Source organism: Triturus cristatus, chromosome 3_2 (genome assembly GCF_964204655.1).
Source record: "Triturus cristatus chromosome 3_2, aTriCri1.1, whole genome shotgun sequence".
NCBI lineage: Eukaryota > Metazoa > Chordata > Amphibia > Caudata > Salamandridae > Triturus > Triturus cristatus.
Window position 1 is genome coordinate 245,804,080 of NC_140584.1, and position 26,231 is coordinate 245,830,310.

Here is a 26,231-nt window from a genome sequence, read left to right on the forward strand (position 1 = left end):
TAAAATGTTTCATCTCCTGCTTCCATGATCAATGATCAGAAGCAGTCTGTCAGAGTCACTCGTAGACTCCGCAATCGCTAAGCTGTCCCACCTTTACTATTTATCACATACAAGCTGCAAAAACATTGAGCTTTCATCCAATTTTAAAGAGCTCCTGGTGGCACCTAATCGATTTCTACAGAGACTTGTATGCAAACTACAACAAACTCTCCCTCAAAGTCTGCAGTCATTGGACCATTCCTTTCCAAAGTCCAAGGGCGCTTATGTTTTGTAGTAAACTTTAATTATCCAATAGTGTATATTTTTCAATAATTATCCTTCCCAATCTCAGGTACACGATACATAAATTGGCATTGCCAGCAACATCAGTATCAAATACTTTAATGCCGATTCCCGCTATGGAATAAAGCCAGAAATGCTCTATTTTAGTTTAATAATATATGGACAATATAAATTGATGGTCAAGATTAGTGTAACTCTTAACCTTCTTATGGATTCAGACATTTCGAATGGACATCCTTTGTAGTAGCTCAATGCGAAAAGTGTGAGGTTCCGCCGATTGTGAAGGGCCCTTGTGTCAACCCCCAGGGATCCCCCAGGCAGTCGCTGAGGCATGGAGAAGTTATAAGTTAAAATATTTTTAGATTGGGAATCTCTTGAGGTAGCTGCAACTGGTAAATGTAGTAAAATACTCTGGAGCACAGTTAATAATATAAGACAGAGAAATGCAACCTCTCACTACTTTATTATCCTGTTGTATAGCTGGCCTGACCTGGGTAACCCATTATAGTGCTATATATTAGATTAGGAAGGACAAGTCGTTATCGATCTTATTGAGTTCTAGACTTTGTAATTCCACCCCTTTGCGACTGTAAGGAAGCGAGGTCACAAAATCAATAAACCTAAGTTCATGTAGGAAGGATCTAGGCCCTGACGGGGTTCCAATGGATCTTATAATGGATCTTATAAAGAGTAACAGTGAACATTGGGGCACCATGCCCAAAAATGTGTTTAACAATTCTTTTAGCTCCAAAATACAAGGGTCCTTTGCGCTGTCGATTATTGTCCCCATTTCTAAGAAAGGAGATCAGAACCTGCTGACCTGCTATCACCCTATAGCTCTTATAGATAGTTGTACATTTTTGGCAGAGTACTCTGTGAACGTTTAAGAAATTGGTCTAGCCAGAACAATATCTTATCCCTGTTTCAATATGGCTTCCGTCCTGGACTGGGTACACAATGCCTAAATCTGCAATTAATTCTGGGCAAATATATGATAGCTAGAAAAGGCCCACTTTACCTAGCCTTTATGGACTTGTCCACAGCATTTGACTCAGTCAACAGGCTCAAGCTTTGGATATTTTTGTTGTACATAGACATCGAGGCTGCCATTGTAAATTTTCTTTACATCGTGCATGAAAAACTATCAGCTAAGGTGAGATTTGGCTCTGCAGCGGAAGCCTCTGATACCTTCTACTTAGCCCAAGGCATTTGACAGGGGTGCATTTTGGCACACCTACTTTTCATTCTATATATTACCAACTATGCCCCCACCTGGGGCTGTCACTTCGATACACAAAAATTTGCTAATAGGTTAGTCCCTGCATTATTATATGCCAATGATGCCGTCTTGATGGCAAGGACACCAAGAGCCCTTCAAAGCTTAGTGGAAGCCTTTGTCTTGTTTATGAGAAGTTTAGATTTATCAACTAACTTTGGTGAATCCCACATTATGGTGTGTGTGTTGGCCAGGGAACACAAATGTAGCCTCCTTATTAGTAAAAGAAAAGTCTATGAGTGGTGTGAGTCATTTCAATTATCTCGGGGTTACTTATAACTCAGATGGCTCTTAACAACCACAGCTTATGTTTTCTTGCATGAAACTGAACAGGGCAGCTGGAACCATCCTAAATCACTCCTACTCAACATTTACGGGCTCTGCTACACCTTTTATTAAAAAATAAAACCATCAGTGTATTCCTACGGCTGTGTATGTTGCAGGGACCTGGGGTTACCTAAACCCTGCAGCTCTACAGATTGAAGAGAATCGCATCTGTAGAAGATTCCTTAATCTCACACCCTCGAGTTCATGTTTCATTATGTACTCGGAGTTGAATTTGCCTTATATTTCCGATATAGTTAGGTTGCCCTGCTGCGTTTTGTGGACCAACATCAAGGCTAGTTTTAACAGGGAAGTATTTTTAGACTACCTCCAGATTGACAGATTTTTTTTATTCCTTGGCTAAATTATGTTCATAAGTCTTTTATTGATCTAGGTTTACCCAATCTTTTTCTAGCACCATGTATTAGAACTAAATCATATAAATCCCGAGTGAAGAACTGTTTCATGGAGTGCAGCCAAAATCGGCTCCTGGAACAGGAGTGTGCTAAAATGTCTGTGAAAAATTACTTATTATTTTGGCATCACCAGGTCCAGCTGTGTATCTAACCCCGGAACAGACACAATGGGAAAAATTGCGACTTTTTCATTTTAGAGATGGTACTGTGTGGAGACTGTTGAGCTTTTATGGGGATGCTCACCAATGGAAATTTTGTTTGTCCTTCTGATGGGACTCCTTCTCAGTCTCTGCAGTACTCCTGTTTTTCTGTAAATACTATAACACCTATCTTATTCAATTTGAATAATTTTTAAAGGACTCTATCATCATGATATGCAGAGAAGCCTTACTGTATCTACCTCTCCAAGGAAAATGTGATTGTGTTCTCAGGGTAAATTATTTCCTCAAATCCGCAGTATGCTGTGGGAAATCAATGGAATGAGGGAAGTCAAATACAGAAAGGGTTGTCATTTCAGGGTTGTCCTTTCAGAGTTGAGTTGCTTGTCTAACTTTTAGGTTGAAAAGTTTTGGTTCCTTTTAAATTTGCTGTACCTTTGCAGATGATTAACCACATGTCAAGAATTGGAATTTAATGATTTATTATCTCATAATTGTCTGTATGAATTTTATGTATCTCTTTTATGGTATCATGAAGATCGAATAATGATTGTGATGATGATGATGGTGGTGTAAGGTTCTCATTATAAAATATTGCAAATTTATCTCATCAGTGGCGCTCTAAGGTGATGTCTGATAGGAGAAAATGCAGTTTAACCATGGTTGATAAAATTCAAAACTTCAAATTGTGACTAGAGATCAAACAGAGTGATCTGTTCTCCCTTTTGGATACAGAGTTTGGGTGACATATCAATAGAACTGTACCCAGCTGCATTGAGTTTGAGGAAGAAGTGAATTAATGCGTGAATGAATGAGCGATTCATTAAGCGCACTGTTACCTGAAGAATATACCACCTTACATCGCATGCATTTACAACGCATGCAATTACAATGCGGTTGTTACAACGACCGCATTGTTACATAACAGTACATTACAACGCAAGTTGTTACATCAACTTGCTGTAGGGGGTGTGCTGAGCTTAGGAATAGTATAATTTACTATTTCAACTCTAGTGTGCGCAACAGAAGGGAAGGTGTTGTAGTAGTAAATTATACTATTCCTTAGGTTAGCGCCCCTACAGCAAGTCTATGTAACGACTTGCATTCTAATGTACTGCTAAGTAACAATGCGGTTGTTGTAACTACCGTGTTGTAATTGCATGCTTTGTAATGCATGCAATGTAATGGCTGTTTCCCTTACCTGAAGGGTCTTCAGGCAAGTATTCGATCAATAAAAGGACTCAAACTCATATTAAGCTTCCTTATTGTCTGATCAAGTTTTGTTGTCAAACTCTCAATTTAAAGGGCAAGCAACTGGTTTGGCATAGCTGAGATGGTGTGGGGGGGAGTGGAGGACTGACCCTCCAAACAATCATTGAGTCCTTATTTGTGAGATGATAGTTGGCCAGGTGTTCGATGGTGGCTGATTGGTAACATGGAATTAAGTAACGAAAGATTAGCTGCTATGATAGTCATGGGAGAGACTAGTTTATAGTCTCTGTGAATACTAACATGCTTCAGGTTAAAGACTTCAGCTTCATTTCTGTGCTCATAACGTTCAACAGGCTCAGGTTGCTTCCATGGCATTAGCCATGGAATAACGATTTAACCGTGTGTCAGAATCTAATACTTAACTGTCTCAGAGCTTGCACAGGAACAGAGACACTATTTCCCAACTCCCTCTCAAAGATAAACCGGAGATCAATGAATTGATACCTTGACTCCAATGTTACCCTCAAGGGGGAAGGGGGAGTGGATAAAATAATAAATCAAGAAGAGACTGGTCCTGAAAACTTGGGTTCCCTCTCGCTCGTCTACTTCGTCTTCAATTCTGCAGACTTCTTCTATGAGAACCTTGAACAAGTAACACATCAACGTGAGTACCTACTCTACTCTAATTTTCTACTCTCTCTATATTATCTGTTGTCTTACCCACCCTAGGTTTTCAAGTACTGCGCCTCTCCTCTGTATGTATTTGGCATTTAACCACTTCTTTCTTTCTTGGGAAGCCCCCTCACTGTGTCATCAACTAGAAAATTAATCTTAGTCACTACCACTGCTTAATTAGCCTGAATGGTATATATTATGTTTATTTTCTATTACTTCACTTACTTTCTGAGGTGGCTTCGGTGTTGGGGATAATATCACTCTAGGCTGTCCATGAATCTTTAGTTCATAACTGTTCTACGAGATTATTTCTTTCTTCAAATACATTGTTCGAGAGTTCTATTATCTTCCTACTAGGTACTGATTACTAATCTCTGGTAAGAGTTGTTATCTTCCTGCTCCTGCTCTTCGGTAAGTAGTTTTTTCCTTATCTACGTATATTTTTTGATGATCACCTTGCCCTTGTAACTTACTCTCTTTTGTTCCTTTCTTTTAGGTTCTGCTTCTAGTTCTAGTCTGGTAAGGATACTTATAATATACTAATACACTCTTTCAAAATCATTAGTTTACTCACGACCTTTTGATAATTAATTATACTTAGCTTCGGACTTCTGTTCTTCGGTTCATAGGTGAAGTTGAGATGACTTCGTACAGGCTGCAGACTGGATACTGAAAATTATACTGGAGACTGGAAACGAGACGTTCGTCTTCTCGGAATTTATTCTGTGTAGCACCACAAAACTATACTCAAGAATCTAACTCTACTCAATCCTACTCCCGACGGGAAGCGGAACGTAACCGGGCGAACACCCAATGAAATACTCTGGAACTCTAATTCTTGCTGCGCACTCGAAAATTACCTCAGTGAAGTGCGCTCTCCTCACGGAGTGCGCGCTTCACCTGGGCTCTGGACATCAGTGGAGAGAAAGACTAGACCGCTGTCGCACCTTCAGCAGCGGCGGCCATCTTGGAATTCTGTTGTCTAATTAACTCTGTCCAACGATTCTTTTCAGTCAGTCTTTTCGTTTTTGGGCTACCAGTTAGTGTTGCCCCCACAGTTGTTACTTGACACTCCGGAGGCCTGACAGTACCCCTCAACAAAGGAGGTCCTCTCAGTCTCGGTTTCATAGGGAATCTTTCATGAAACAATTTCACTAATCTGGGTGCATGAACATCTGACTCCAATTCCCAAGATCGTTCCTCAGGTCCATATTCTTTCCAATCTACTAAGTAGTACAGTTTACTCTTGACGAACTTTGAATCTAGGATTTCTTTTACTTCAAATTCCACCCCTGACTCTAAATGGATAGGTCTTGGTGCTAAATTCCTTCGCAGATCTGGTGATGCCTTTTTTAACAAGGAAACATGAAAGACTGGGTGAATTTTTAATTTAGTGGGTAATCTCAATCTATAGTTAACTGGAGTAGTTTTTTCCTCTATCTGGTAGGGCCCTATAAACCTGGGCTGGAACTTTTGGTTCCCTTTTAATCTAAGGTTCTTTGTGCTCAACCAGACACTATCCCCTATCTTCAGGGAAGCGCCCTCTCGTCTCTTTTTATCTGTATAAATCTTATATTTTCTTTTGGCTTGTTCTAAATTCTGCATAGCAGTAAGGTGGATTCGTTCTAAATGGGTCACCAAATCCTTTACTGCTGAAACTGAAATATCTGTCTGTCTGAGAGTGGAATTTGGATGTCTACCATAATTCAGATAAAACGGGGAATAACCTGTAGAGGCGTTTCTGGCATTATTGTGTGCAAATTCTGCAGCCCATAGATATTCTGACCATTCACCTTCCTGTTTCAAAAGGAACAATCTTAAGTATTGCTCCAATTCCTGGTTCACCCTCTCTGTCTGCCCATCAGTATCAGGATGGTAACTAGTCGAGTATCTAGCCTCAATTCCTAGACCTTCCACAAATGCCTACCAGAAATGGGACACAAACTGTGTGCCCCTGTCTGAAATAACCACCTTGGGTACCCCATGAATCTTTACTATTTGCGTACTAAAGTGATTAGCTAACTGTTTAGCAGTTGGAACCACTTTTAAGGCCAGAAAATGTGCCATTTTTATAAATGCATCCACAATTACTAGGATGGTATTGTAACCCTGGCTTAAAGGTAAGTCTACTATAAGGTCTAGTGTGACAGTGTGCCATGGGTAAGGTGGTGTGGGTAAGGGTTGGAGTAGCCCTTTTGGTGCTTGTCGTTCCGATTTTCCCTGAGCACAAATTTCACAGGTCTTAACGTACTTTTCAATGTCTCTGGTCATGTGTGGCCACCAATAGTGTCTTTTAATTAATTCTTCAGTTTTTGCTTCTCCTTTATGTCCTGCCAAGAGATTATCATGACACTCTGCCATTACTTGATCTTGTAACTCCTTGGTAGGCAAGTATAAAGTTCCTTTATAATAAGGTAATTGATGTTGTATTTCTCTCTCTGGTTCTTCTCTTATCCAATTCTGCATTTCTTTGGGGCTCATAATTTTGATTATTTGTTCTTTGAGATCTGAAGAGATCGTAGCTCCAATTATTTTTGTACTTGGAATTATAGTCTGATTTTCTTTTTGATTCTTTTGTTCATTCGTCCCTATCCTAGATAGAGCGTCAGCCTTCCCATTCTGGGTGCCGGGCCGGTAAGTAATTACAAAGTCGTAGTCAGCAAAATACAATGACCATCGCAGTTGTCTTGGGGTTAGAGTCCTGGCTGACTTCAGAAATTTTAAGTTTCTATGATCTGTAAATACTGTTACTTGATGTTGCGCATCCATGAGATAGTGCCGCCACTGCTTAAATGCATCTTTAATAGCCAGTAGCTCTTTTTACGTTATAGTATAATTCACTTCCGCTGGCGTTAATTTTCGTAATCTGTAGGCAACTGGGTGTAATTGGCCAGTTATCTTGTGTTGTTGGGACAACACTCCTCCTACTGCGAAATCGGAGGCATCTGTCTCAACGTAGAAAGGCTCTGTAGGGTCTGCATGCAAGAGTATCGGAGCTGTAGTAAAGTCTTTTTTTAAAGATTTAAAGGCTCTTTCCGATTCTTCTGTCCACTCAAAGTGAACCCCCTTTCTAAGTAGACGTGTCAATGGTAGTATCTTCCGTGAGAACTCACTTATGAATCTTCTATAAAAATTCGCAAATCCGATAAACCTCTGAACCTCCTTGACACATTCTGGAGATTTCCAATCAGCCACTGCCCTGATTTTTCGCTCATCCATGTTTATTCCTGTTGGGGATAGGACGAAACCCAAAAATTCCACTTGTGTAACATTGAACGCACAATTCTTGAGCTTTACAAACAACTTATTTTCCCTGAGCTTTTGTAAGACTCCTCTTACTTGTTCTTGATGTTGACTGGTGTCAGATGAATAGATCAATATGTCGTCAATGTATACTATCACACATTGATCGATGTATTCACTGAGAACATCATTAATGAAGTGCTGAAAAGCAGCCGGGGCATTGCACAAGCCATATGGCATAACTTGGTATTCAAATAGTCCAAATCTTGTTCTGAAAGCCGTCTTCCACTCATCTCCCTCACGCATTCTGACGAGATGATAGGCTCCTCTGAGATCCAACTTGGTATATATCTGCGCTCCTTTCACCTGATCTAGTAGGACAGAAATAAGAGGAAGCGGGTATCGATTTTTCTTGGTGATCTTGTTGATTGCACGATAGTCGATACAGGTCCTAAGATCTCCTTCCTTCTTAGGCACAAAGAAGAGGGGAGAAGATACCGGAGACTGGGATGGGCGGATAAAACCGTTTGCCAGATATTGGTCCAAGTATTCCTTCAAATGATGGTGTTCTTTTTCAGTTAGAGCATAGACTCGACTGCAAGGTAAATTACAACCTGGTTCCAGATCTATTTTACAATCGTACACCCGATGGGGTGGCAATTGCTCTGCTTCCGTTTCATTAACCCCTTCAGTGCCCATGACGAGCTGGACTCGTCATGGGCTGCGGTGGCGCTGTGCCCATGACGAGTCCAGCTCGTCATGAACTCCGCCCGCTAATGCAAGGCGCGGCACTGGGCGGGGAAAGGGGCGGGCATCCAAGGGGTTAAAAACATCAGCAAAATCTTCGTACTCAGTGGGTATTTCCTGGGAATCTATGACATTCACTGATGTTCCGGTCGTACACAAGGCTTGAGCTGGATTACACTCTCTAGTTTTTTCTTTTGTTCCAAAACAGTTCTTTCTACAGTACTCGGAATCCATCACTATCACTCTTGAACTCCAATTCACCGTTGGGTTGTGTTCTGTGAGCCATGGGAGACCTAAAATGAGCTGAAATTGGGGTGTATCAATTAGGTTAAATTGGATGACTTCTTCGTGTCCATCACTGGAAATTAATTGCACCTGTTCTGTGTGGCTTACAATAGGCCCAGAGGATAGGTTCGTTCCGTCGACTGCTCGGACTGGTTCACTTCTTGATTTCAGTATAGCTCGTAATCCCACCTTTGCAGCAAATTTCAAATCGCAAAAATTTCCAGTTGCTCCGGAATCTATCATTACCGACAACTCTGTCAATGTTATCTGTCGAAACTTAAGCATCATAGATAAGATTAGATGTGGGGCTGATGATTGCAAGGTGTTTGCCACCCGATGTTCTTCTGGAGTTGATTTTTGATTAGCATCCACCGGTCCAACTCCGGCTACAGGTGGTGCTGCGAGTTTTCCTTCGGTCTTAAAGAAGTTTTTGGTTTCTTTGGGCACCCTCTGACGAAATGTCCACTGGAACCGCAATACATGCATAGATTGCCTGCCCTTCTCTTCTCTTTTTCTTCCTTCGTCAAAGGATCTCTTATAGTTTCTATCTGCATGGGTTCTGAACTCACCGGTCCTTCAGCAATTTTAGCTCCGTCAGATCGGGCCTGATCAAATCTTGGAATTATGGGTCATAACTCTCTTCTTTTTTGTCCTCTTCCCTCCTCCTGACGGAATTCTATTTCTAAGACCAGATCTACTAACTCCAAGATTTCCGTAGGTTGATTTGGTATCTGTGCCAACACATCCTTGAGTTCATCTCTTAGTCCTCTATAGAATACTGCGACTCTTTTGCTGTCCGGCCAGTCTGTCTCGACTACTAATTTGTTAAACTGTGCTAAATACGCCACTGGTTACCTTGCCTTAAGTCTAGTAGTTCATTATCAACTGCTTGGGAGATTCTCCGCCTATCAAATATTCGGAGAAATTCTTGCTTGAAATTTTCATAATTTTGCAATAAAGGATCGTCACGGGAGACCAAAGGCATGGACCAGGACACTGCATCACCATTCAAGTACGATAAGATAAAGGCCACCTTTGATTGCGCATCAGGGAAAATGGAAGGGCGACACATGAAGTGTAAAGAACACTGAGTAATGAATATCTGTGCCTTTTGTGGATCCCCAATAAATCGCTATGGAGGAGCCAACGGGATAACTGGGGACAAGGAATGGATTACTTGTGTGGTTACTCTATTCGCCTCTTCAACAGATGGATTTAATGTGTCTCTTCCTGAAACCAATGGCTGTCTCAATCTCAGAGCTAATTCTGCTGTCTCCTTTCTTGAGTTTAATACTTCCTGTCTAAGGTTTTGGTTTTCCTCTCTTACAGCCACTAACTCTTTCTGTAAATTAATTCCTTCAGTCATCTCTGTCCGGGTGCAAGTATACCACTTGGGCACTTCACTCTGTCAGAATCTAATACTTAACTGTCTCAGAGCTTGCACAGGAACAGAGACGCTATTTCCCAACTCCCTCTCAAAGATAAACCGGAGATCAATGAATTGATACCTTGACTTCAATGTTACCCTCAAGGGGGAAGGGGGAGTGGATAAAATAATAAATCAAGAAGAGACTGGTCCTGAAAACTTGGGTTCCCTCTTGCTCGTCTACTTCATCTTCAATTCTGCAGACTTCTTCTATGAGAACCTTGAACAAGTAACACATCAACGTGAGTACCTACTCTACTCTAATTTTCTACTCTCTCTATATTATCTGTTGTCTTACCCACCCTAGGTTTTCAAGTACTGCGCCTCTCCTCTGTATGTATTTGGCATTTAACCACTTCTTTCTTTCTTGGGAAGCCCCCTCACTGTGTCATCACCTAGAAAATGAGTCTTAGTCACTACCACTGCTTAATTAGCCTGAATGGTTTATATTATGTTTATTTTCTATTACTTCACTTACTTTCTGAGGTAGCTTCGGTGTTGGGAATTATATCACTCTAGGCTGTCCATGAATCTTTAGTTCATAACTGTTGTACGAGATTATTTATTTCTTCAAATACATTGTTCGAGAGTTCTATTATCTTCCTACTGGATACTGATTACTAATCTCTGGTAAGAGTTGTTATCTTTCTGCTCCTGCTCTTCGGTAAGTAGTTTTTTCCTTATCTACGTATATTTTTTGATGATCACCTTGCCCTTGTAAGTTACTCTCTTTTGTTCCTTTCTTTTAGGTTCTGCTTCTAGTTCTAGTCTGGTAAGTATACTTATAATATACTAATACACTCTTTCGAATTCATTAGTTTACTCACGACCTTTTGATAATTAATTATACCTAGCTTCGGACTTCTGTTCTTCGGTTCATAGGTGAAGTTGAGATGACTTTGTACAGGCTGCAGACTGGATACTGAAAATTATACTGGAGACTGGAAACGAGACGTTCGTCTTCTCGGAATTTATTCTGTGTAGCACCACAAAACTATACTCAAGAATCTAACTCTACTCAATCCTACTCCCGACGGGAAGCGGAACGTAACCGGGCGAACACCCAACGAAATACTCTGGAACTCTCATTCTTGCTGCGCACTCGAAAATTACTTCAGTGAAGTGCGCTCTCCTCACGGAGTGCGCGCTTCACCTGGGCTCTGGACATCAGTGGAGAGAAAGACTAGACCGCTGTCGCACCTTCAGCAGTGGCAGCCATCTTGGAATTCCGTTGTCTAATTAACTCTGTCCAACGATTCTTTTCAGTCAGTCTTTTCGTTTTTGGGCTACCAGTTAGTGTTGCCCCCACAGTTGTTACTTGACACTCCGGAGGCCTGACACCATGTCAGTGTCCAGTGGTTGTCTTTGTATGAGAAATGTTGATTAACGGTAGTGGTATCATTTTGATATAGCATTTAAATTATACTTTTCTGGCACTAGTACCAATGATGTATGAAAATCCTTTCATGGTCATAAAATGTCTTTTGTGTTCATTTCCGAAGTGCAATATAAGGGGCGAGGGTTTGAAAAAGTGGCCTCTCCTATTTGTGATTCGGAAAGGAATCTATATGTGGTTAGTGACATTGGTAGTAGACAAAAGTTTCCTATTTGGGAATGAAATTACAGTGATTGACTGCATTCGCAGGAAATCATAGGGGTCACAATTTGCAACCTAACTAATATTTATTAGGAAGGTCGTTTTGCAAAGCCCTGCAAATTGACAACTTATGATGTGATCTATTCATGCATTGGTCACAACAAAAATTGTATTGCAATTTGCAAACCCTTTAGGGGTCGATTCCGATGCTGTATTTTTTTTCTCCGTACGACCCGTATCCGTAATTTTTCCTGTACGAATCGTACAAGTCCCGTCCCAACCGTGAAGTACGATTCGTACAGGAAAAATACATACAGATGGTCCTAATCCGTACGAATTCGATCGGGAAAAGTTGTACGAGACGGACCCGGACACTTCTCCGTACGAATCCTAAAAATACAGTCTGACCGTACAAGTACAATCCGGACCAGCTTTCCGATTTAGGATTCGTACAGAAAACGTCCCGTACACGGGGAATGACTTTACCTGCTACAAAGCAAACTTTGTACGACTCGTATCCCGGGAAAAGTAGTTCCCGGGGTGCGAGTCCTACAGGGGTATGAGTCGCACAGCCCCCCCCATGCATATGTACACACCTTACAACAACATCGCGTATGTACGGTGCGTACCCCAAAATCGCGTATGTACGCACCTTACAACAACATCATCGCATATGTACGGTGCGGTGCATACCCCAACATCGCGTATGTACGCAACTCACAACAACATCGCGTATGTACACACCTTACAACATCATCACGTATGTACGGTGCGTATGTACGCACCTCACAACAACATCATCGCATATGTACGGTGCGGTGCGTACCCCAACATCGCGTATGTACACACCTCACAACAACATCGCGTATGTACACACCTTACAACAACATCATCACGTATGTACGGTGCGTACCCCAACATCGCGTATGTACGCACCTCACAACAACATCGCATATGTACGCACCTTACAAAAACATCATCGCGTATGTACGGTGCGTACCCCAACATCGCGTATGTACGCACCTCACAACAACATCGCGTATGTACACACCTTACAACAACATCATCGCGTATGTACGGTGCGTACCCCAACATCGCGTGTGTACGCACCTCACAACAACATCGCGTATGTACACACCTTACAACAACATCATTGCGTATGTACGGTGCGGTGCGTACCCCAACATCGCGTATATGTACGCACCTCACAACAACATCGCGTATGTACGCACCGTACATAGGCAATGTAAAACAGCACAAGGAGGGTCTATTCGACTCGCACAACACCACAAAACACGTCTACAGTGCACAAAACATGGAAATGACTGACCTGGCCACATCCAAACAGGCAAACAGCGGGCCAAACTCACAACCACCCCTTATAACACACCCACCAAAAATTAAAACTGAGGCCCACCCACAAATGGACCAATAAAAAGGGCCCACACACACAAACCATGAGCATTTGCAACAGACCTACTGCAGCTAGAGATCACACACCAACAACTGCACCCATCCACCTTAACATATACACCTTCACACAACCACCTTCACACATACCCCCCCTTCACATTCAGACCCACAACTTCACATTCAGACCCACACACCCACAACCATCCACACACTCACCCCATACCATGCCCACAGACAAGAATCCAAAGTTCACAAGGGAGGAGCTGGAGATCCTTGTCAATGAAGTCATCAGTGTCGAGCCACAGCTGTTTGGAACATTGGTCAGACCGACCAGTATAGCCGAAAAATCACACCTGTGGCAGAGGATCGTTGATAGGGTGAATGCTGTTGCACCCATCAGAAGGACCAGGACTGAATGCCAAGCCAGGTGGTACGATCTGCGGAGGGCAGTCAAGCGAAAAATGAATGATGACTACGTCCAGAGCAACATCACTGGAGGTGGTGGGCCCCGCAGACCAGTACATTTCCATCCCTGGGAGGAGAAGGTGATGGCCCTGCTTCCGCCGGTGGGAGTACATGGACTTCAAGGAGTTCCAGAGCCTGGTGAGTACACAAACAACTTAGGTAACATGGGGGTAATGGCATCCACACCCCAACTACACAAAATGCACGCAACTACCTCCAAACACTCACTAGCCAGGACCATGGTCAAAAACAACGCTAATGCCACTAACATGTGTATGCCCCATTGAGAAAGCAAGACCATGCTATGTCCCATGCTACACGAAGCACTAACCCAAGAATGGATGTCCGGTATGCTGGGAGGGTGGGTGTCACAAAACGCATTGTTGAACTCCAAATCAGACACAATTGCCCTCATCCCATATGGCCCAGGTACATACCCATGCACCATGCTCAATGCACAGGGACTGGGAAAGTACTGACAAGATAGCTGACACTGGGCCCTGGTGTAGGCAGCACAAAGCCCTCCTGTGACCAGTGCAAACACAAACACCAAGACAACAAGGTCATGGCAGCATGCTCCATGGGGGATGGCTACATCACCTGGGAGCCCCAGTGCCAAATCACACTACACCCACCAGCAGGACCACTTACACAAGCAGACACCCCCGGGACAGGCAATGGATTTAGCCACTGTCACAATGGACATGTAACACAACAACACCAATACATAGCCGAAGAAGAATCCAAGCCAAAAAGTCAAAGACTCAGGAACACATATCAATCTGTCCCCCGCAACATACCCATCCACAAGTGAACATTGAGGAGAATGCTAGGCACATACAACTACCTGGAGGAACAGTGCCAACTAGAATGTGTATGAAACATGGATGTTGCATGAAACAGCATTAACATTGTCTGTCTCTCACACACAGGGCAACGTGAGGAATCTCCCCCCAACAATGGGGATGAAGAATCACAGTCCCAGGCTCGGGAGGAACCTGATCCCACCAGCAGCGACGCCTCTCAAAACTCCGCGGATGACCCCGACGGACCTAGACCCTCTGCTGTCCAAGCCCCTGCAGCACCTGGTTCAGGAACATCTGTGCCAACCACCACCTCCATTCCTGCCACATCCCAGGAGACACCGAGGAGCCCTGCCCGCAGTGAACAACTGAGGCAGTCTGACCAGGAGGGACAAGGTTCGCCGGGCAACCAGGAGGAGGCAGACAACACCACCACTGCCATCCCTCAGGGGTCCCGTAGACACAATGTGCCCACAATGGCAGGCCAGGCTCGTGTGGGCAGGGGTGGTGGGAGTGGAGGCAGGCGGAGGCGAGAACCTGACCAGCCAGATAGTTGGGACACTCACAGAGATAAAGGGGACCATCACAGAGATGAAGAACCAGCAGGCCGAGCAACATGCCAGTCAACAAGAACTCCAAGGATGGATGAAGGCAAGACTGGCTGAGCTCCTGGCGGTGCAAAGGGACATAAGCCATTCACTCTGTCGGATCGCAGACAACATGGGCAACCCTCCCTGTGCCACCAGGCGAAGACCACCACCAGCCACAAGGAGGGAGGAGGAGGAGGATTTGTCAGATGGAGCATCCCAAGCATTGTCAAGGCTTGCATCTGAGGGTCCCCTGAGGAAGGTGGGTCGTCCACGGAAAAGACCGTGAGAGGCAGCGGCCCATCCACATCTCCTAAGTCACCTGGCCTGGCATCTGGCCTTCATGTGCAACAGCATCACATCATTGACTGACATTCTCTGCCACATGGACTTGCTGGTCACTGTCTGACCAATGATGCCAAACACTGTGGTCTGGACTCTGCTGCTTTCAAATGCCAAGGATCCCACCGCCCCCTGGGAACTTTGGATTCTATGGTCCCTGTATTGCACCTTTTTCTTGCACAAATCACGCCCCAGACCTATAATAAAAAAAACATTTAAATTTGATGTTGCAGTCATTTCGCATGAGTCTACAACATAAGTGTGGGGATATGTTAAAGTATGCCTGAGTGTGGAACTAACTCCAGCCATCCATACACTGGGATCTGAGTCCGGTCGAGGACACACAGGGGTCACAATGTATCATCAAATACAGACATAGAGCCCAATACTCCCCGTGACGGCCTCAAGCTGCTGAGGGGGGGCTTGCAATACTGCTCGGACAGACCAATTTGGAAGAGTATCATGAAGGCGTAGAGGTCATGGGTCATGTGGAGGTGCCCGGGGAGGGAGTCCCAGGTCAGTTTGGCGAGGTGGGAGAACTATCTCCCGCATACAGTTGTTCTGTGGATGTGATGAATGGTGGTCAGGGCAAGGTTGTCTGCATGGAGTTGGGCCAACGGGGTGTTGGATGACAGACGTCCAAGTTCGGTTTTGGGTCTGGGGTTGTGGACTGCCTCCTGAGTGTGGGTGAGGAGTCTGAAGGTGATCCTGACAGACAGTGAGCCATTGTAGCTATCTCAGGTGGACGGTGATGTGGCTGGGGCGGGGGATGTTGAAGATGAGGTGTGCGGATGCACCCTGGATGTGGACAAGTTCTCCTGCAGTTTTGCTGTTGTCCCTCCGTACAGGGCGTTGCTGTAGTTGACCCGGCTGGTGTCATGGACCTGGGGGACGGTCTGTCTTGCCTTGGAGTGGATCTATCTGTGGATCATTTGCAGCATGCAGAGGGTGTTGCAACATGAGCTACAGATGGTGTTGAGTTGCATGGTAATTGTGAGCGATGAGTCCATGATGAACACCAGCTTGCTTGCGTGGCCACTGGGTGCGGATGCCCAGGCCGGTGGGACACAAGGAGTTGACCCAGCCATAAGGGGACAATCCTCAGATGATTACCTCAATCCTGTCCAAGTCCAGCCTCAGGTGGCTGATGTTCAGCCATTAGTCAACGGATCTCATGCCTTCTTGATGGTTGGATGTGGCAATGGCTGGGTCTTTGGTGAGGGTGAGGAGCAGATGGGTGTCAATGGCATACGAGATGATGATGAGGACGTGTGCGCATGTGATGGTGGAGAGGGGGGACATGTAGACATTGAAGATCGTCGCGCTGAGAGATGAGCCCTGGGGCATGGGCCAGATGACCCCAGTGTACCACATGCGGAAGGGTGGAGGCCGACTCCCTGGGCCTTGCTGGTGAGCTACTTGGTGGCTTAATCCTGGGCCCTCCTCTGGATACCAGTGTTTGAGATGTGTGAGCTCACAGTGTGGTAGCACATGGTGTAGAATGCCGTTGAGAGGTCAAGGGGGGTGGTCTCACCATTGTTGAGCAGGGCAAAGTTGTCGTTGGTGGTGGCAATTATGACGGTTGCAGTGGTGTGATTACTGTGGAAGATGGTCTGGTGCCGGTTGCCTGGAGCTGTTTGCGTGGAGGAAGTTTGTCAGTTGCTCACTGAGTGTCTTCCTGATGACATTTGCTGGGTAGGGAAGCAGGGTGATGTGAACCACAGAAAGGACCGTCCCTAGTTGTGTCTAAGAGATGCCCAATTTAGTGGGGGCAAATCACAAAAATTGACGGACTGGCATCACACACCACCAGGTGTCATGCTTCATCATCTGCCAGTCCTCGCCCTCTAAAAACCGCGTTTGATAGAGGGTGGGCATACACCTGAAGACAGGGATGCACTTCTAAACTAAGTGGGGGCCCAAACAAAAAAAGGAGTGAGTGAATTTAAAAACCATCATAGTATACCTGAACAATGTTTATTCTATGGGGTTACTATGTGGGATTAAAATATATAAGTGCGGTGAGTGGGGACCTTATCATCCCGTCGCCGCTGTGAATCAGTGATTGTTAATAGGGGGTCAACATGTTTCTGCCTGTATTGCCCACTTGGGTACGTGGCATATGTCAGGACCTCAAATATTGGGCTCCAATCTTACCACTGGGGGCGTAGGCCTATAGCCAGCTGCCACCTGTTTAGAGAAATCCTATTGGAAAAACCTATTTGCCCCATGGGAGGGGTAGGGGGGAAATCCTTGTGGCCACATTAGTTCAAGGCGTACTCCCCGCTAGAAAACCTAGTGCTGCATGCGTCCAGCCTCCTCCCTGGTGCTACGCAATAGGGTTTCTCTAAACAGGTGGCAGCTGGCTATAGGCCTACGCCCCCAGTGGTAAGATTGGAGCCCAATATTTAAGGTCCTGACGAATGCCATGTACCCAAGTGAGTGGCGTTTTCCAGGACTGTAAGGTAACTGATGGTTCTTTGTGTTGCAAGGTTTGCACAAGTGTCCGACTAGATCTGTATGAGTCCAATAGGTCTCCCTTGTCCCAGGTGGCTTAACTGTTGTTGTGCTTCACAGGAAAGTCCGTCAATGTGGCAAGATTGTTGGATCAGTTGCTGATTCATTGTGTGAGGTTGCAGGGTGTGGCGGGAGTGTTGGTTCGAGTGTCGCACACAGCTTGTCTGTGGTGACTTACATCAAGCATCTTTGGGGGATCGGTAGCGGGGTGTGGGGCAGTGTGTTGCTTGTCGGAGACGTGGATGCAAATGTTGATGGACCAATGATGGATGGTGGTGTGGTTCTCCTCCAGCAAGAAGTTACTGATCCCCAGCCACATGTAGCCTGTGGAGGTGAGGGCGTGCGTGCAGATGTACGTGTTGATGGCTTTGCGGAATTGTGGATGTAGGCCTGGAGATCTGTAGATGATTGTTACTCTGAGGGTTGCCAGGGTGTTGGTGCAAAACCGGATTTGTGACTCTGAGGGTGTACTTGTGAATAAATTGCAAGTCATCCGCCGGGATTGTTGGTGCCGTCCCTGCGGGTGATCTTGTATCCGTCAGAGATGGCAATGAAGAAGTTGTGTGCTGAGGATGCTTTTATCCAGGTTACTGTCATGAAGGTGATGTGTGGTGCTGTTGTGTTGAGGAGGTAACAGAGTCCAATGTCGTGCTGGTGGACGGAGAGGGTGTGGAGTAGGAGGCACATGACCTGGTTGTACTGACATGGCCTGGTAGGCGGGGTAGCGCTGTGTAGGCAGTTGGAGTAGCACACTCAGCATGCAAAGGTGTCGTGTGTGCGCTTAGGGGTTGCCTGATAGCAGTCGGTTGCTTGTCTGGTGGACATTGCTTGGAGGGTGGCTGCAGCATGAGCCTGTTGTGTGACGTGGGTCATGCAAGGACCAGAGGGTCGTGCACTGTGCACGTTGCAGGTGCAGATGGTCCTGCCTTTGGCACGGCGTTGGCGCAACAGTGGCACAGACAAGCTGTTGGCTGCATTAAGAATGGGTGGAGGGGGGAAGGGAGGAGCATTTTGGCGGCGTGTGGGTTGCAGAATCAGGGCACTCGGTGGGGCGGTGCCGCAGGTGAGGCAGCAGCAGGCGGAAGGGGTGAGAAACTAGGCAAAAAGTAGCACACAAAGACAAGGAGGTCAGAAAGGCACAGTGCAACAGGTGTATGTAAAGGAAGGAGTGTCAGGTTACTCATGGGTCACTCTGAGAAAATGTATGAACAATCACCAAAAATTACGGCCACAGGATCAGGCAACAAAATGTGGAGCTGCGCGCAGGAGACACACCGTCAGCAGGCGTTGACGTCCCGTTGTGGGGAGCAACCTTCACAAATACATACACAACCAGGTACTGCATGCACAATAGAGATTATTAGCCATGAAGAACTGCATGCATGTTGCCGAAGTACATATACACTCATATGCTTAATCTTTGACAATCATGCCATAGATGACGCATGCAAACTGCCAAGAGATCTGCAGTGACAGGGATGAGGCACTTTTGATTGTGCTGAACACCTTTATTACATAAACTCACACCAAGGGAAATGCATCCATACGAACAGACTCACAGATCAGTTGACAGAACATGTGGGACATACGCTGGACCCCCCCTTCACAACACGGATGTTGTAAATCCCAATGAACTGGCACACAAGTTAAGGGGATGAGCCAAACACATCCTGCTGCACACAGAGAGGCTGCAATTCCCCATAGAGCCTGTTGTTCTGATGTCCCACACTATGTCCACCCGTAGCATCCGCAATGTTTCAGAGGCAAGGTATACACACATTGATGCCTTCATCATACTCCACACTCCACTACAGATGACTGTCAAGAAGGGTGACTATCATGTCATGGGAGTGATGCTACATGTTATATGCTCAATGGTGAGAAGACATGTATGCATGGTACCACAACATGCACAGAAGCAGTCCCCACACATTCCCAACCCGTACCACCGCAAAAAAGCCTTGCTGCAATCCTTACCAAAACTGACATTTCCACATGTCCGTGCATGGAACGCTGATTCAGCACATGTTGCAATCCTCATGAGGAATAGCAGGAGGACAAAGATGACACAAGCAGACAACAGGCGCAAAAATCTGGGAATGACAGACACACAAGAAGGTACCTAAAACAAATCTGGCCGCACACATGGTCAATTACGAAACATGAACAATGTTGGACACATACAAATTTCAAAGAAAGTCTCTCCGCAAAACTGTGTGGCATGACATCATCACTCGAGTGACACACAGTACACACATCAAAGTCAATTTGCATTCAGTCAGCTGGACACACACATTGCAAAACATGCCACTCAATGCTACAAGCTTGCACACTCATATCCAGTGACTCACCATTATGAGAAGAAGTTGCATATGAGCTGGCTCCGGATATCATCCTCCTCCTCCTCATCACTTGCGTCGTGACCAAGCCCTGGATCCTCCACGGGTGGATGTTGCTGCTCATCAGGATCAAGGATAAGTGGGACTGCCTTCTCAACGGCCATGTTGTGCAGCATGCAGCACTCAATGAAGATTTTGCACACCTTCTCCGGTGCATATGGGAGGGACCCGCCTGTCTTGTCGAGGCACCGGAATCGGCTCTTCAGGAGGCCAAACGTCCTCTCAATCATTCGCCTGGTTTGCCCGTGTGGCGTCCCTCCCAGGGCATAGAAATCACCCTTGACATCTGTCAACTCCTCAGGAGTAGGACATTTGATGAATTCATCAAGGTGCTCCAACATGGCTGCCAAAACATCACGCAGGACACGGCTGAACATTGTCTGTGACATCCCACCAACATCAGTTATGGTCAATTGAAACTTACCTGTGTCAAAAAAATGTAGGGCTGCCATCACCTTCATCTTGGGGGTCAGCGCAGTAGGATACCTGTGTCACGGTTGGAGGTGTGGTGCCAGCTTGTCGGTCAAGTCCTCAATCAACTGTCGAGTGAATCTGTAACGTCAGATGCAGGCACGTTCCCTCATGGCAGCCAAGTCTGGCATTGGTCTTGGGACAGGCGGTGCCCTGCAGGACATTGTTAAGGAATAATGAAGATTGAGAGTCTGCCAACATCAATGTCAATGATCATAGCACATGCTAAACTGCTACTAAACATCAGGTAACTATGGAGTCTGGTGTGTGCAATACATCCAGGACACATATGCCAGCTTGCTGGCACTCCTACATAAAGCCAGATACACCTGTTGATTGTCAAGTCTACATGACATGCCCTGCAATGAGCTGGGGGCAAGTCTGAGTGAACAGCCAGAGATATCACCGGAGTGACACCCATCAACATGGCTGCATTGGAAGGATGTCATCTCATCCAGACAGTTGACTGCAAGGCACACACACAGGTCACATGGAATGTCAAATGTACATATCAAACACATTGCGATGAAGGGTTACACGTGACAACAAAAAAACACAGCCATTGAGACGACACAGACATGTATGCCTGGGAAAATATGATGTCCGATGCACACAGACCCTACAGCCGTGGGAATCCACATGTGGCATGGTGTGCGTAGATGTGTGCCATGCCCATCTCCACACAGACCCATGTTGGATGCACCAACAGCAGATGCAGTTGACGGAACACTAACAGCAAGCCCATGGGAACACATGACACACACCTGACATAGTCACATAGGGGCACGCTGATCGTGACATGTCAGTTGATAGAGCATCCCTGTCCCTGGCCTCAGGAGACAGGTGCGGGTGGTGATGTCTGTGCCATCCCACTGCTGCTGTGCATGACACAGTTGGACTACAGACACACATGTGGCAAGTGGCAAGGTGATGTGTGCCACATAGTGCCCCATCACACATGACATGTGTACACAGGTCATCACACATCAATTGTGCACCTAGATGAGATGAGCTGTGCAATATCACTGGCTGACACACCTAGGGCCTGCACATGAAAGTATGCAATGACAAGTACTTAATGGACATCCTTGTACGACTCGTAGCCCTCCTTTCCTGGCGTGTGTACGCCTTGTATCACTATTCTACTGGTGCCGTAGGGGTACGTGTGAACCGTACCCACGCATTCATTGCGTGTGTACGGTCCGCATCACTGTTGTACTGGTGCCGTAGGGGTACGTGTGAACCGTACCCACGCATTCATTGCATGTGTACGGTCCATATCACTTTTGTACTGGTGCCGTAGGGGTACGTGTGAAACGCACCGTACACCCGCATTCATTGCGTGTGTACGGTCCGTATCACGATTCTACTGGTGCCGTAGGGCTACGTGTGAACCGATCACCCGCATTCATTGCGTGTGTACGGTCTGTCTCACTGTTGTACTGGTGCTGCAGGGGTATGTGTGAACCGTATCCACGCATTCATTGCGTGTGTCGGTCCGTATCACTGTTGTACTGGTGCCATAGGGGTATGTGTGAAACGCACCGTACACCCGCATTCATTGCGTGTGTACGGTCCCTATCACTATTCTACTGGTGCCGTAGGGATACGTGTGAAACGCACCGTACACCCGCATTCATTGCGTGTGTACGGTCCGTCTCACTGTTGTACTGGTGCCGAAGGGGTACGTGTGAACCGTACCCACGCATTCATTGCGTGTGTGCGGTCCGTATCACTGTTCTACTGGTGCTGTAGGGGTACGTGTGAAACGCACCGTACACCCGCATTCATTGCGTGGGTACGGTCCGTCTCACTGTTGTACTGGTGCCGTAGGGGTACGTGTGAACCGTACTCACGCATTCATTGCGTGTGTACGGTCCGTATCACTGTTCTACTGGTGCCGTAGGGGTACGTGTGAAACCCATCGTACACCCGCATTCATTGCGTGTGTACGGTCCGTCTCACTATTCTACTGGTGCCGTAGGGGTATGTGTGAAATGCACCGTACACCCGCATTCATTGCATGTGTACAGTCCGTCTCACTATTCTACTGGTGCCGTACGGGTACGTGTGAAACGCACCGTACATGTGTGTGGATTTCAAAATTACATAGGGGACACATAGGGGACAAGTATTAGGCCCAAAATGCATGCTGGTTGTCATGGATACCGAGTTTTCATTTGCAATGTGTTCATCAGGTGTCCTGGAACAGTCAGTTGGTCAAATAATACAATGTTGCAATGTGGTTGTTGACTTGACATGATGCTCAAAATTTGAACGATGCGAATGCGTGTCATTGGTGTATGTTTAAAGGGATTGGAGTAAATGTATGATGCAAATGAGTCTGACCAATCACTATGTACTCCTCTAAATAAATGCCCCTCAGCAAGACAGATATAAGGCAGCCAGAACCCATGAGAGGGCACTTGCCTGCACAACTTTCCAGTCGACCACACTGCTGCTGTCTCTGCTTCCTCTGGACCATGTCGCGTACTGTGGAGAGGGCCCAGCCATTCACCCTAGAGGAGAATGAGGCATTGCTGGACGTCCTCCTCCCACAGTACCCCAAGCTGGATGGGAGACCAGGGGAGCAGGTGAGTGCCACTACCTTTCCCTATGCACCTGTTGTGTGACTGTCACTTCTGGCATTGCGTCCAGGTGTGACAGACATGCACAGTTGTTTAGAGTGGGTCCCGGGGGGGCATGCTTAGGTAGTTCCTGTGTGCACTCCTCACTTGCATTGTGCTTACTGTGACATTCTCTGCATAGTGCATGACACATTCAGCCTGGCAAATCCTTGGTGGCTATTTTTCCTATTGTCCTGAGGTGATTCAGTGGTCCCCCCGGTGTGACAGGTGACTGTACCCAGAGATGTGTATGAGTTGAGTGGACCTGTGGTGAGAGTGTCCAAATGATGTGTACGACCTCATGGACATTGATGTGTGTGAATGTTCCTTGTCATGTGGGTTAGTTTCTATGTGAAGTGTTGCACCACAGCTGCATGGAGGAGGCAACAGCTCTATCCATCTGATGTGACAAGTAAGCCGTGCTGTGTGTCTGACTTGCAGAGCTAGCACGACACCTGTGACACCCCACAGGCAAGTGGCACATGTGCAGAGTGAGGGTTGTATCTGCTGTTGTGACTGACAGGCGAGTGATCTGTGCCTGGGTGTGTCTGTCTAGTCTGCTGAGGGTATGTCAGTGGAGTGGGACATGTGACTGCTTGGCACGTGCTGTCCATCTGCCTGCTGTTGCATGTGCTGCACAGTGTGTGCCATGATCAGTGAGTGTGTCGCACACCTTATGCCACCTGTTGACTTTCAAGGCCATGTAGTGCATTGGGGCTTGCACACAGGCCAATTTCTCATTGAGAATGATGCAATTCCTGTCAGCATCCTATGCCCTGTTCAACATATCAAAGATGTTCAAATGTGTGTCTCTGGGACATGGAGCAGGAGTAGTGATGTTGTCTCACTTTGTCATCCTGACAGGTAACTGCCTACGAGAAGATGGTGATCTGGCAGGACATCGTCAGGGCCGTGAGATTGGCGGGGGATCGGAGTCGGCGCCTACCACAGGTCCGAAAACGGTGGCAGGACATCCGGTGCTGGACCCGGTGGATTGCCCGGGTCCAGCTGGGGCTCGACACTCCTCTCCCCCACGGCGGGTGCCGACACCTGACCGCCCACATGACCCATGTCCTGGCGGTGGTCTTCTCTGACCTCGATAGGCAGTTACAGGAGAGACTTTTGCAAGGAGGGGGTAGGTACATGGCTGTTTGTTGTGTTATGTGTCACCAGCTTTTGGAAGTGCTCTGTAGCCTGCATACACTCCCAGAGTTTATATGTACAGTGCCTTTTTTGTTCCCCAATGTCACCCGGTGCTCTTTTTCATCCCTTCCCATCCTTGACATGTGTCCCCTGGTCTGTGTGTAATCACATCTGCACATGGTCATCTAGGGTGCCAGAAAATCAAAGTGCACATTGCTTTCCGCATCATGTGGGAGGGTGGTCTGTGACATGTGTTGGTACCTTGCCTGTGCCATGACCTGTTCACTATGTTGGGGGTCCATATTTGTTGGCACTGGTGATGAGTCTCAACATAGGAGTGTAAGGTTTCAACTGAACACCCTTGCACCATGCATGACCAATGTTGTGGCCTCAGATATGATGTGCATGAGTGGGAGATATGCATAGTGCCATGACGGTTGCTCATGGTACAGTCAGCTCATTCCAGGAACACGGAGCAGTGTGCCCACTACAATCCCCTGAGACACCCTGGCCTCCTAATCATGTGTGTCATCCAACACTGTGCACATTCTCTGTGGGTTCAGCATAAATCTGCCTCTGTGGCATTGTTCCCTGGCCTAGTTTGTATTTTTCCAATGTGTGCTACATGTGTCCACTGTACAGGGATACACCATTTGGCTTGTGCATACTCACACTGGGCAGTGCCTGTGTGGCTATTTACAACAATCTGTTGATGGTTGTTTGTCAAAAATATGTGTTGCCAGCCCCACAAGGTGATGTTGTGTCAATTTAGCAATTGTTGCTGCACAGTTTTTGAAACCCTGATTAAGAGGTGTCACTTCTTGATCTGTATCAATCACATTGACTCAGGTATGGGGGGGGTTGTGCGGAAGAGGCCTACATGGGCACCCCTGATTTCTCCTTGCCAGGTCTGACCTGTGTGTGAGAATTGGCTGTACAAAGAATCACCGTGCAGTGCCCCTGTGATAGTGGCCAGTGCTTAATGTTCGTGCTTTGCAGCCTGTGTCATTTTTTGAAAAACATGATAACTGCTCATACATTTTTGTCACATGTTTGTGGTTCAGATGCAACGCATTTTGATCTTTGTGTGCTGACATCTGTGTGGACATTTTGTCTTGCCATGAGGGTGTCTCCACAGTACAGCTATGTTTTTTACAACACAATTGCAGGCCCATTAGCGTATGCATTGTCCTGGGTTTGGACATGTGTGCCACTCTACATGACAGGCAGTGGGTCATATGTGTAGCCAACTGTGTCATCAGGTAACGGATGGCCATGTGACAACTGACATAATTCAAGTTGTTAGTCAAAAATGTTTGTACCTTGGCACTCACAGCACTTGTCAACAGTTCTTCATGTTTTAAATGTGGTAATTTGATGGTTTGTGTTAAGAACACTAATGTGCCTGCATGAAAGATGTCTCCCAAGGAAGTGCACACCAAACGACATTTCCACTTTCATGGAACACGCTGGCACCTTTTCAAGGAAGCCACTGTTAGAATCAAATGGTGTTGCAGATTTTCCGTATACATGTTCCCACAGTGGTCTTGATTTTGTGACACTCCTTTGTTGTTGGTGATACAAACTAACGTGTGTCAAGACATCCAGACCTCCATGGGCCCATGTATATGTACTTTCTGCAACACCATTTATTTCTAACAGTGGCTTCTTTGAAAAAGGTGCCAGCTTCTTCAATGACAGTGTACATGTAGTTTTGTGTGCACTTCCTTGGGAGACATCTTTCATGCAGGCACATGAGTATTCTTTTCATGAAATGGCGATTTGCCACATTCAATACATGTCGATTGTGTAAGTATTGTGAG